Consider the following 10,560-nt stretch of genomic DNA (forward strand, 5'->3'; position numbering starts at 1 on the left):
AAACCCAAGAAAGTCGGTTAAGGTACGGGGGGTCTCCTAAGGACTGCTTGGAGCCCCTTCGGATCGGGTCCGGGATCACCAAGGAACCACGAGACCCTGATCGGGAACGGAAAAAGAGTTACTAAGGCTCCGCCATCTATCCGGGAAGCATCCGGATACGGAGCAACCCGAACCCGGTGGCCTTCCTAACAACTCCTAAACGTAATCAGATTCTAGCAGCCTAAACATGTGAATTAAAGGAACAGCCAAAGTTCATATATTCATCAAGAAGGTCAGAAGGACTTACTGTGGGTTGTTGGCTGTAGAAGGTGATGGTTGTCCGACGGTAAGAACGGCAGAACTTCGTTCTTGAAATGGTGAAGCCGGTTCAGCAATTCGTCGATAGGACAGACCCAGGATGTGTTCTCAGGCAGATGGGCAGACGTTGGGGCCGTGGGGAATAGACGACGGCGTAGAGTTAGCAGACGATGGTGGATGTCACCGGCGATATCGGACATGCAAAGCTTGGGCAAAGCTGATCAATTCTTAAGATGGCTCGAGAGTGTAAAAATGTCAAATGAGCATCTAAGGGGTATTTATAAAGGCCCAAATCCTGGCCTCTGATCCAACGGACAGGTGTCTCCCCATCGGACGGTCCAGAATCGTGCAGGGGCATTTATGAGCCCTCTCAGGCTGGATCATCGCCATCTCAGATCTAACGGCCCAGGAGGGGCGGATGCCAAAGGTCGCCCCATCCTACGGTCCACCTCAACCCAGAAGTATTAATGATGGACCCCCGTGCGGATGGGACGCTTCGAGATATGTGCTGACACATTAGCCTAGGCCTAGTGACCCTTGAGATGGCTAGGTGACCTTTCAAGGTCGAGACCCATCCATGCAGCAGTCACCTGGTGACACGTGTACCCCTGCCACGAAGCGGGACTTAGGTAAACGTACCCGGACACTGGTAAATGGTTCGGGCCCAGCATATAGCCAACTTCACTGCCCTCTGTCACGGACCCACGATTCCAAGCAGGAACTGGGAAGGCAACCGTGGATCGTCCGGGAGCAAGGCAAGCCTCCACCTGGCAGCCCCAGGCGAAGGCTTGGGGGGTAAATGTTATCCCCATTTCCTGACGTGGACCCGGGATGGTGGTCTAGGCCCATGGTCTGGGCGTTCAAATGTGGGCCCGGCCCAAGCCCGCTTGGTACAGGAATATCCAAGGGGCACGACCCTAGTGCGATTTTGGGCCCGGATGGTGATCCAGGACAGTTGTCCAGGAGACGTACAGACAGCTCAGAATCCTGTTGAAGTATACGTAAAACAGTCCCGGAGTCTAGCAACAGTCCGGGCCTGTGGTAAACGAAGAAGGACAATGGTAAACGAACCCGGATCAGGTCGCCCCCAGTTGGTAAGGCATAGCATCCGTGACCCTGAAGCCGCCCCACGACGCGTGGGGGTTGTCCCCACTTTTCACCTGCAGGAAAGGCCACCTCGGGATTGCACGCCGCTATTTCAGACCTGCACTGACACGTACTCTGACTGGTTTGGTCCCCTGAATTAGCCTCGTAACTCGAAGTGTCCAGACCAAAAGCACCGTTTTTTTGGGAAAAGCTTAGTTCTTGGGCCGCCCTATCGGGCCTTAATTAGTCTTGAATTTATGTATGTTTTATCTTTTATATTGGGCTTCCACCAAAGAAGCCAAGGGCATTCGCACCTTTGATGGGCCCGGGTCATACTCGGCCCAGACCCAGTGTTCCCATGAGCCTATAAATACAGGCCATAGAACACTGGAAAAAGGACCTCTCTTCGACATATATACAGTTACTCTGTCAAAACATAGAGAGAAACTCCATTGTAAAAGACTTTCCAAGATCTAATACAACTGACTCGTGGACTAAGGCTTATTAACGCCCCAACCACGTAAAAATCATGTGTTAATCTTCTACTTTCCATATCATTATTTTCAACTAATATTCATTAGTGTGGTTTCCGAAAATCTCGGTAAACATTATGATTAAACTAAATTCATTTTGGACAAAACCATATATATATTTTTAATTACACTAATTTATTTGATACACACTTTTAATGTACTTTCAGATATTATTTTGTATATTTAAGTTTAAGTTGATTAAATCTGATCAAGTACTGATCAGACGATTTTATAAATCTTATTTATTTTTTAACAAAATTTATTTTTGAATCAATAAAATTTCAAACTTATTAATTTTTTTAAATAAATAATTTCATATATCAGGAGGGAAGTCTTCATATATCCAAAGAGTCATACAATATACATCTAGTCTTCTTAAACGACGAAAAAAGACAACCTCATCTCAAAGCCTAAAGTTTTTGGAACCTAACTTTGTCATAGTATTGAGCCACTAGAATCCCTTCATGGGAACACAATAACAAGGGCCAAATGCGACAAAGTAGATGAATGCCACACTATTCAAGATAGATGGTTCACAACACCACGACCTACATCCACCCACACTCGAGGATTTTATTAACAAAACTAAAAACAGAAAATAAAACAAACAAAAAAATAGAAAATAAAACAACATATCCAAAAGAGTCACCATGTCACAACTCAAGATTCTGATCCATAATGAAACTAAACACCCATCTTGTTAGTGCTAGAGAAAGCAACTACCCCCAAATATCGATACTACTACAAAAATAGGCTTTAACTTCGATTTTTATACATAGAATTGTTGGGAAATACATAAAAAGCGAAGTTAAAGCTTTTGATGGACTTTTAATTTCGCTTTTTGGCTTAGCACTCATAGGAATTAGCCTATTACTTCGATTATTTACGTAAAGTGAAGTTAAAAGGTAATAGACGGAGGGGGAAAATGACAGAACCCTTTAACTTGAGTTTTTTTTATAAAAACCGAAGTTAAAGGTGCTTATATCCTAGGCCCTTCGACTTCTCCCTCCAAAACCCCTCAAACAGAGAGCAAAAACCTCCATTTCCACTATGAGGAAAATGAGGGTTCCACCATTTAGCACAATTTTCCCTCATTTTCTTCCATCAATCTTGCTAGAAAATTCAAATATATCATAGAAACTTGGTTATTTTCAGTTTTGAGTGAAAAAAAATGGTGTCTTGACAATGGTGAAATGTGGTGGTCAAAAATACCCATTGTTTTGGGTTTTTCAGCTTCTATACAAAGTTTTGAAGTTTGTATTATGTATTGATCGTTAAATAGATGTTTACATGATTTTATATATATATATTATTTCAGATTTTTTGTATATTTTTTGATAATATATTGATAATGTATATGTGTTTATGGTTGATAATAATGTTTTAGAGTTGTATCTGATCATTTAAGAATGTATGAATCTTAAAAAAATGTGTTTGTGATAATTTTTTTTATTAATCCGAATTTAATATTAATGTATTACTAAATTTAGAATTTATTTGATTTATTTTTGTATTTTATAATATATTTTTATTTAGAATAATTATTTAGAAAACTAATGAAGTTAATATTTGTTGTTGTTAAAAAAAAAGTTAATATGTTGTTGTTATAATAAAAAAAGATCAAGTTAATATCTAGTTAAAAAAAATTCATTTGTAAAATATAGTTTAATGTTTAGATATGTTGTTGTTGTAAAAAAAATTCAAGTTAATATTTAGTTAAAATAAAGTTGTATTTGTATAATATGCTTTAATGTTTGGTACTAGTTATTATAAACTCAATAATTATAATATTTAATTTTATTTATATTATTTTTAGGATGGTTATTGTTTTGGAGGTCATTTGGTTTTTCATTGGTGGTTACTAGCTTAAAGATTAATTTTATGGTGAGTGAGAATTTCATTTTTATTTATTACTATTGTACATATTTATAGAATTATAGTTAAACCATATTGAATTTAGTGGAAATTATGTTTGAAAATTAGTGAAGTAGGTTCTGAGAAATTTGTGTGCTGCGGTGGTATAAGGATGAAATTATGCATATTGATTATTGTGTTTGTTTGTGTTGAATTAATATGTATTTATGAAATTGGGATATGTTATAGAAACTAAAATTCTGTTTTTATGATTACCAACTTAATTATTTAAATTAAATAATTAATTGCTGTACTGTTACATAAATGTTTAAACGGACACAGAGTCAGATACTGTTTGAATAGAAACCAGATATGTTTAAACAGTTTATCAACATAAAATAAAAACGAACATAAAGTAAAGAACACACGAAATTTTACCTGGTATCAACAATCTTTTCAGATTGCTACTAGTCCACAGGGCCATGCCTAGAGAAAAAAATTTATTAGAAGAATATCTAAACGATTACAAAACCAAATTGACTTATACAAATAAAGACTCCCTCTTGAATTTGTCGCAACTGTTGTAATCTAAACTCCTAATCAAATTTCTGAAGTGCTAAGATCTTGAACTCCCTTCAAATCATAACACTTGCACTTTTCCTCCCGAAAAGTGACTCACGAGCAAGACTTCACCCGAAGCTTGATGAACAATGTCCAAGTGTGTTCAATCTGCATAATTAGCACAAAGAAAACAAGACAGAAGTACACTGTAATAAACCACTAAGAACTTGCTGGACTCAAGTTCTTCACACAATAAAAACTCTCTCTAAAACTTGAAGAATATTTGGAAAATAATACACCTAGAGAGATAAAGAAAAACCAACGACCTAAGGATGTCTACATACCCTTTAGAATCCCTTTAGGTCATGGAAAACAAATCAGAAACCAATCAGTCAATAAATGGCAAATCTTCCCAAAAAGGAAAGTCAGAATCTGTTTGAACGGATCTGTTCAAACGGACTGGTAATCCATTCAAACAGATTCATTGAACCTGGACAGTTTTTAAACCCAGTTTCCTTAAATAAATAAGGAAACAATATATACATTATCTAGTTTTCTTAAATAAATAAGGAACCAATATATACATTATCTCTGCAAGCTGTACACAGTTTCTAGACAAACAAATCAGATCAAGAAATTAAAATAAATACCAATAATTTCCATATATACAAAAGTCAATAAAAGATATTTTTTTATAGGAAATTATATATTTATTTTATTAACATGTATAGAATAATCTGATTAGAAAATATTTCACAGTAAACACAAGAAACAAACCATTTCGAAAATACCACACAATATATTTCGAAAATATATCCATAATTAATTTTGTCAAATATGCCAATAAAGGATTTTACAGAAACAGAGGAAACCCTGCCCAATTTTTTAGGATTTATTAATTGAACATGTTTTCAAATATGTAGTATTTATTCATAGAGTTATAATTTAAACTTTTTAGGTTTGGTGGTAGGTTTTGAATAGGATATTGGGAATTTGTGTGCTGTGGTGATAACCATAAGTCCCTAGTTTGAAGCAACCTTATCATGCCTCTTGACTAGATAATGTTACTTTGAACTAGGGGGCTTATAGATACCGTCAAAATTCAAGGCAAGCATTCAAGATGAAAATGGATTAACATGAGTTCTATTGTAATTGGAGACTAACCTTTGCTTTTCGGTATGAGGTATTCCTCCAATTCCTGATAAACTTGACAAGATTATGCTTATCTGCTCTGTGAACTGTTGCAAATTTTAGTTGTAAATTGAATGTCAACAGGTTTGGGTAGTCCTATTTATAGGGGAAATTCTACTAAATTTTTTGAAAAATATTTAATACTTAAGAAATTTCAATATTTCAAATAATTACTTAGCTGAACTTCACATATTTGGTTATATGAACACATTAGATTTTTATGTGGTACTTAGCTTTTATTTATGTTTGAATGTGTATATATATGTACATTAAGTCTATATAGTTTGTGGATTTTATTTTATTTTAAGTTTATTGGAATGTTCAGATATATTTATTAATATTAAAATAATTGTAAATTAGAATTAAAAAAATAATTATTAAAATATTTTATAAAAAACCAAATTAATAATACAAATAAAATAAATATATTTTTTTTAGGAAAAAATACATTTAACTTCGGTTATTATGTAAAAACCTAAGTTAAAGGGTAATATTTAACTTCGGTTATTACGTAAAAATCGAAGTTAAAGTACCTTTAACTTCAATTTTTACGTAATAACCGAAGTTAAAGGGTACCCTTTAACTTTGGTTTTTAGGTACTTTTTAGTTCGCTCGGATTAACTTCGGTTAATATCTTCGCGAGATTTGAAGAATAACAAGCGAAAAAACCAAAATTAAAACCTATTTTTGTAGTAATGCGATCACAAAACCCCCAGACCAAGGGAAAGTCACCCGCCAAAGGAGGTCCTCGTCCCACCAAAGCTCGAAGAAAACAAGGGTTTCCGCCGCAAACACCCACACTTCCAATGAACAAACCCGAACTCTATCAGCATCGCAAAAAAAAAATCAAGAACCTCACTAGCCCCAACAACCCAATGAGATAGTCTTGAAACTGTTTGAGTCAAGAAGAATTGTTGCATAGAAACAACCTCTTCACCAAACTTTGTCACACCCACGAGCAAGAGGCAAGCCTTCCTCTCTCGGCCATGGCATAGACAGGGCCAACAACACTTGTTGGCCAAGAGAAGAAACAAAGGGAGAATAGGGCTGGGGAAAAAAAGGGGCTCATTTTCACCAATTAATTATTGTAAAATCCCAAACCTTAATACTTGATCATATATACATAGGATACTTCTATGGTGCATACTTTTTATGTTTCTGTCTCGTGAATTTTCGACGCGATTTTTTTTATGACCGTGTTTATTGTAGTTATTTAGAGCATCCTGCAAATTTTCAGGAAATTCTGAATAATTTACACTGTCAAAAACTATGTTCAAACTGGTTGTTGCACATGTGACTAATTTTTGTTATGCGCGTGGAAAACAACATGTCTGAACCTAGTTTTCGGCATTGTAAATTATTCGGAATTTCTTGAAAATTTGTAGGAGGCTTTAAATAACTACAATATACACGGTCATAAAAAAATCACGCCGAAAACTATTCACGAGTCAGAAAACACAAAAAATATGCACTAATACATACCTCTATAGGTATGTTCCATAAAATTATCCCATATACATATACTTCTCATATCTTAATATATTTTTAAAATATATTTATAATGAATATTTGCAGATATATGATTTTGGGGTCCCACATAAGATGCCATATTTATTCTAAGGAGTCGGTGATGCAGGGCCATGTGACCACATACTATCCCCAAAAATTTGTGTTCCCCCAAAGGAGAAGCTTTTGTTGCTTTCAATCCTCTAGGGCCTACTGCAAAACCTATTCCCCAAATAAATTTGAGATTTTATCAGCTACCTTTGTACTCTTTAATGTCTTTCTATATGTTTATTATTATTAAAAAACCAAATATAATTAAAATAATTTTAAAAAAGTTACTTGTGTCCGGGGCCGACCTGAATATAAAATAGTACTAAGATAAAATGCAATGGAAAGTTTTCTGAAATGTTGATATTTTTTATTAATTTTGTGATCTTATTTTTTTTAAGAAAATATTTTTATTTTTATTTTGAAACATGTATTGATATTTATTGTGTTTTTTAAAATAATAAATACAACGAAAATCTCTAAAACATATTTACCAATATATATACATATATATATATATGATTATTTTTTTTTTGGAGTAATTACAACTAATTTTTTGGAGTATATATTGTTTTATAAGTAATTACAACCAAAGTCTGAAATATATACTAAACATATATCTTTTCTTTAAAATTTATAACAAAAATATATCATTTTTTACGTATTTACAACAAAATTAGTATATCTCTTCACTATTTGAATGTATATATAAAAATTAAGACTATCAAGAAAGAAAGAAAAAATTATTTCTACAATTTACCTAATGACCAATTTATTTGAAGATAATCCCCTCTTTAATTAGTTTATATCTATCATAGATGCATTAAAGAGGATAAGTTTAACCTATTTTTTATGATTTACACATGTAATTTTGTCTACATATACTCTTATCTAGCTTAACACATGTAACCTCTAATCTTTGGGTTAAGTTTAGCACATTCAATTAATTAGTGCTATGATAAGTATAAAACTTCAAGATAAAAAAATTAACTATTATTGCAAATAATATAATTGTTTCCTAATTAAGAAAATTACATTGCAAACCAATAATACAGTTTGTACATCCCAACCAATTCTTATATTTTCTCTACTAAGGGTTATTTAGTAAAATAATTTTTTATATTTTTAGCCACTTCACTTTATACCTCATTTGGATAATTTTTTACATAGGTCTTCTAGATATAATCGAAACAAGTCTGATATACTGGCCACCCTATCAAAACTTCTCAACATCATGTAAATATATTATTTTATAAAAAATTATAATAAAAAACCATTTTGCAAACCAATAATATTAAAAAATAATCTATTTTCACCAATTAATCGATTTTCTTTAAAAACAAAGGCAAAAATACTCTATTTTCTCTCTCACTCTCCACAATTATCTTTTTATTTATTTATTTTATAATTGAAAAATGTAAGGAAGTGGGATGGACATGTGCAGGTAGACGAATTTAATAGTTTAAAGTTACATCCCAATTGAAATATAAAATTTAAACTTTACAATAAGTTTAGAAATTAAAAATTAAAACACTAGTTAAGCAAATATACCAAAATCTAAAATGAGATATAAATGAGATATAAATGTGCGCACGCAGAGCAATTTAAATTGCCTTTTTAAATTTTTAAACCTCAAAGTGTCCAAAATTATAAGACATATATAATACTAAAGTTGTTTAAAATTTGATTTAATTAATTTTATGTAAGAGGTTTGTGGCACGAATAGCAAACCATAATTTTCATGTCTTGAGGTACTTCATTCTGTCTTGGCCCTAAGAATTGTTTTAATTGCAGAGCAATTTTGTTAAAATATTAATCAGAGATCTTATAAAATAGGGGGAAAAAATCAAGTACCATGACTCAAATTGATTTGGAGAGAACTACTGTTTTATTTATTTTTTACCTTAATATGTAAACTAATAATAATGGAAAAATTATAGATATAAACCCGGAGAGATACCATTAACCTATAAAAAGAGTTATTTTTTTAATGTTACTTAACAAAATGATATTTTTTGGACCTCTAAAATAGTGTCCATAATTTTCAACAAAGTGTCCAATGGGTCACAAAGTCTTGACACTACCACAAAATATACTTTACGGGACACTTTTTTAGGACACACATAAATGGAAGTTCTAAAAAATGTCTCTGGAGTTTTCAGGACTCTCATTGAGAGTCCTTAAAAATCACATTTTAGGACTCGCAATAAAAGTCTTAAAAACATGTGAGAATTCTAATAAACCTGAATAAAATATTTAAGAGTGATAACTTTTAAGGACTCACTTTAAGTGTCCTAAAAAAATATTAACGACTCCCAAGGTGAGCCCTAAAAACTTTTAACTATTAACTAAAATTTGATAAATACACTAAAATATTTTTGAAATTGGGGATTTTTACTTAGGGATCCACATAGAAATTTTTCAGCACACAAAGAAGAGAATAGGGTCTCGGCTGCTGGGTTTGAAACCAGGGGCGACGGCAGCAGGGCAGGGATGGCGTCGACGATCTCCACGGCAGGCGCGCGTACCACGAAGGATCCTGCTGCATACGGTGAAGTCGACTGGTGTGTTGTCGTCGACGTGGGTTCCTGCTGCAGGCGTACGAAGGCGGAGAAGAAGGCACGCACGACTCCTAGGTTCTCTCGGCTCCGACAACTGTAGCAGAGGGTCTCGGCGGCGGCACTGTTGCATATGGTCTCGGCAACAGGTTTTTTTTTAATATTATGTTGAATTTCTGTTCATTTGTTTATGGATACCTGAGATTGTTCAAGCTATTGTTCTGTTTTGGATTCGTTTCTTCATATTTTGATTGATAGTTTAAATGGTTTTTTTTCTCTCTCTCTGTATTTTTAGGTATCTTTTTTTCGGTTTTGATTGATGGTGATGAAGATTTTGGCAGTTTTATTTTCTTATTAATTTGTTCATTTGTCAAATTATGGCAGTTTTCAGTGAGTTTTAGACTTTAAGTTGATGAATTTTGACTTTAAGTTATTCTGAACTAGGTTTCTTCTATGTCAGTTCTCTGTCTCCCCCCTTTATGGAATTGTTTGTTTGTTTGTTCATTTGGGACTGATCAAGCAGAGATAAGAACTTAGATGATGGAAAATATATTTTGCATTGGGGTTATGAAAGTTGATAGTTTCATAGAGCCTCTTTGGCTTCATAACTTAAAAATAGTTTTCTGTTCTAAAAAATAAAAAAAATGTTTTCAGAGAACAAGTAGTAGTATTTGGCTTTGTTTTCTATGAACAACTTTTAAAAACTGAGTTATAAAAAATAGAAAATTCAGAAAACAACTTAAGTGTGTTTTCAAAATTCTCAGAAAACAAACAAAGAGCAAAGGAGAGAGCAACAATGGAGTTCTTCCCTACGAAGTGCTTTGGCTCCAATGGTTCTACACTAATCTCAGCCTCAACATCTCCATTCTCTTGAGCATTTCACTCAATCAAGGTTTATCCATATCTTTCTCTTATCTCTCTCTTTT

This window comes from Humulus lupulus, chromosome 9 (assembly GCF_963169125.1).
Source record: "Humulus lupulus chromosome 9, drHumLupu1.1, whole genome shotgun sequence".
Classification (NCBI taxonomy): domain Eukaryota; kingdom Viridiplantae; phylum Streptophyta; class Magnoliopsida; order Rosales; family Cannabaceae; genus Humulus; species Humulus lupulus.